Raw genomic sequence first — 4,259 nt, 5'->3', positions numbered from 1 at the left:
ATCATATGTGAGGAGGGTGCAGAGAGAGGGGGCGTGGGGGAGGTGAGGGAGGGGGGCGTGATGAGGGGTGAGACTGACCATGCGCAAACCCTCTGCTGGTCTGAAGGGCTGGTGCCTGGTGGAGGAGAGAGGTGTGGTGGGGAAATATTGATTAATATTGAAATAAATTGTATAAAGTAGACTAAGTGTGATGATGAGAAGATCATAAGGTCATTTTTTGAATGGTGTTGTCATTGTGTAAAGTGCAAGTAAATATAGGGCATACCAGGGTTGCCAACTTTGGGTACCTGGCTGGAGTGAGATTTTGATATCGGTTTAATTACATATGCGCACGAAATGACTGCTATCGTGTCAGCAGCGGGACCTTAGCATAGCCTATATATATATATATATATATATAGGATATATATACAATATATTCAAATACACAATATTGGACACAGACTATAAAGGGCACAACGTTTCATTCACTATTGAAAGTCAAACACATGTTTGTTTCCACTGTTTTATTGTGTGCCTGTCGCGATAAGCAATTAATTGACTTATCGTACGATAAATAAAAATGAACTCGATAAATTTCCATTTACATGAGGATGTGACTAGCAGTTTGAAAGGATGTACTTGAATTATTATTATATATTATCATTATGTCAGTGGTCTAAAATGGTGCCGACAATATTATCGTTTATCGCAATAATTTCCGGGAAAATGTATCCAACAAAATTAATTATCGTGAGAGCTATACAGCTATGCCACCTGGGCGCCTCCCTAGGGAGGTGTTCCAGGCACGTCCAGCTGGGAAGAGACCAAGGGGTAGACCTAGGACCAGGTGGAGGGATTATATCTCTTCGCTGGCCTGGGAGCGCCTTGGAACCCCCCAGTCAGAGCTGGTTGATGTCGCCAGGGAAAAGAAAGTTTGGGGCTCTCTGCTGGAACTGCTGGAACTGCTACCCCCGCGACCCGACCACGGATAAGCGGGAGAAGATGGATGGAGAGCTATACATGAAACACACACACACACAAACAAATCTACAGACTTACTCCAAACTGCCAAATATATTAATTAACACTCTCACTCTCATATACTCTTTGACTCTATTTTGGCCTAGTAGAACAATAAGCAGCAAACTTTTACTTTTTTATCATTTCTACTGGTTCTTAGATCTGAGCATGCGCAATACGGGTCGGCAGTTGCGAGAGAGTATTTTTGTTGTGTAATCTATGGTAGGGCTAACGGTTACCCATACAGTGGTGGGGCTCATGTCAGTATTTGCAATGTAATTACATACACGCTCCCCTTGACAGTGAAATGCCACGCGTGAGGTTTAGATTATTTCCCTGTCTCAATCCAAATTGAACTGTATGAAATAAAAAGGCACATTTGTCTTGTAGTAAATAAAAAGGGCGACCTGGAGCCAATCCTGCAATTTCCCCACAGGTGAAAGAGTTGACATGCTGAAAACCCAACCCCTGCAGGGGGGTCTGGGGGGATTCTCCCCCAGGAGATTTTTTTTGTTTTAGTTTTGAAATAGGTTACTAACATAAAATACACATTCTGGTACTCTCTTGAGAAGAAAAATAAATAACTCTATTACTACACGACATACAGTATTTAAAAAATTAATGCCATTTTAGTTTTTTGTTACTTTGTTCTGAAAGCTGAACCTGCTGCTCCTCATAGAGAGAAGAGGGAAGAGGCTGTGTGAATTACTTTACATTGTGGATAAGGGTGGATACTGAGCCCCCATTGTGTGTCAAAATGAAAGACAGCCCACACAATGTAATTATACCTCTTTTGAAAGCCTCGTTTTTAGTCTTACGCATCCGACCTGGAAAACTTTGCAGCCAATCTTATTTGTTACAGTGTATCGTGCACCAGGTCCTTATTCAGAATTCTTATCAGAATTCTCTGAGTTTTTATCAACTTTGGTTCTTAAAACAGACAAAGTAATTATCGTAGGTGACTTTAATATTCATGTTGACGATGATAAAAATAGCCTTACTGTTGCATTTAACTCTATATTAGATTCTGTTGGTTTTCTGTCAGAGTGTAAATAAACTGTTATATAAATCTGTTAGTGCTATAGCCACATTTAAGGAAGATTTTCAACCAATACTTAACTCGATAGCATGTCTGCATGTAGGGGAGGAAACTTATACAAAATGTACACCACCCCAAATTGATCATGTTGTTGATAGTGCTATAGATGCGCTGCGAATAAAATTAGACTCTGTTGCTCCTTTGAAAAAGAAGAAAATAAAACAACATAGATTAGCTCCATGGCATAATGCCGAAACCCGCAAAATAAAGCAAAAGTCTAGACAACTTGAAAGGATATGGCGTTCCACTAAACTTGAAGAATCTCGTTTAATTTGGCATATTACTCTCAATGAATATAAGAAAGCACTGCGTAAAGCGAGAGCAGCCTACTACTCTTCATTAATAGATGAGAATAAGAATAATGCAAGATTTCTTTTCAGCACTGTAGCCAGGCTGACAGAGAGCCACAGCTCGATTGAGCCTTCTATTCCCTTAGCACTCAGTAGTAATGATTTTATGTGCTTTTTTAACGATAAAATTGTTACTCTTAGAAACAAAATTAATGACCTCTTGCCTTCGACCAGTACAGTGTTATCAACAGCTCCCGGAATCGTAAGTTCTAATATTACACTAGATAGTAAACTAGAATGCTTTTCAGCCATTAACCTTGAACAATTACATTCAATGATTCTCTCTTCTAAACCATCAACGTGCATGTTAGACCCAATTCCAACTAAGCTGTTGAAGGAAGTTTTTCCATTAATTAGCACTTCTTTATTAAATATTATGAATATGTCTTTATTATCAGGCTATGTTCCACAATCATTCAAAGTAGCAGTGATAAAACCGCTTCTTAAAAAGCACAACCTCGATCCAGAGGTTTTAGCCAACTATAGACCTATTTCTAATCTTCCATTCCTCTCAAAAATTCTTGAGAAAGCGGTCGCAAAACAGTTGTGTGATTACTTAAAAAACAATGATTTATTTGAAGATTTTCAGTCTGGCTTTAGAACACATCATAGCACAGAGACAGCTCTGGTTAAAGTCACAAATGATATTCTAATAGCCTCAGACAAGGGACTTGTCTCTATTCTTGTTTTGCTCGATCTTAGTGCTGCATTTGATACTATCGACCATGATATCCTATTGCAAAGACTAGAGCACTTAGTTGGCATACAGGGAACTGCTTTAGGCTGGTTTAGGTCCTATCTATCTGAACGCTCTCAGTTTGTACGTGTTAACGATGAATCTTCCACGCAAACCAAAGTTAGCCATGGAGTGCCACAGGGCTCAGTGCTCGGACCTATTTTGTTCACATTATATATGCTTCCGTTAGGCAATATTATAAGGAATCATTCTGTAAACTTTCATTGTTATGCGGATGATACTCAACTATATTTATCAATCAAGCCTGATGAAATTAATCATCTAAATAAAATTCAAGACTGCCTTAAGGACTTAAAAACGTGGATGACCTTAAACTTTTTGATGTTAAACACGACCAAAACTGAAGTTATTGTACTTGGCCCGAAGAATCTACGAAACAAATTATCTAAAGACATACTAACTATGGATGGCATTAATTTGGCCTCCAGTGAGACTGTAAGGAATCTTGGTGTTATATTTGATCAGGATTTATCCTTTAACGCCCACATAAAATCAATTTCAAGGACCGCCTACTTCCATCTACGTAACATTGCAAAAATCAGGCATATCTTGCCTCAAAACGATGCAGAGAAACTAGTCCATGCATTTGTTACTTCTAGGCTGGATTATTGTAACTCTTTATTATCAGGGAGTACCAAGAAGTCAATCAAGTCGCTTCAGCTGATTCAAAATGCTGCGGCTCGTGTACTAACCAGAGTTAGGAAAAGGGACCACATTACTCCTGTTCTGGCTGCCTTACACTGGCTCCCTATAGAACACAGGATAGAATTTAAAATTCTTCTTCTCGCCTACAAAGCCCTTAATGGGCAGGCGCCATCTTACCTTAAAGAACTCATTATACCCTACTGTCCTACTAGGGCATTGCGTTCCAAGAATGCAGGGTTGTTGGTTGTTCCTAGAATCTTTAAAAGTACAATGGGAGCCAGAGCCTTTTCTTATCAAGCTCCACATTTGTGGAATCAGCTTCCAGTTTGTGTTCGGGCGGCAGACACCCTATCCGTTTTTAAGAGTGCGCTTAAGACCTTCCTTTTTGATAAAGCTTATAGTTAGG

The sequence above is a fragment of the Pseudochaenichthys georgianus genome, chromosome 5 (genome assembly GCF_902827115.2).
Source record: "Pseudochaenichthys georgianus chromosome 5, fPseGeo1.2, whole genome shotgun sequence".
NCBI lineage: Eukaryota > Metazoa > Chordata > Actinopteri > Perciformes > Channichthyidae > Pseudochaenichthys > Pseudochaenichthys georgianus.
This window is presented reverse-complemented; position numbering follows the sequence as displayed.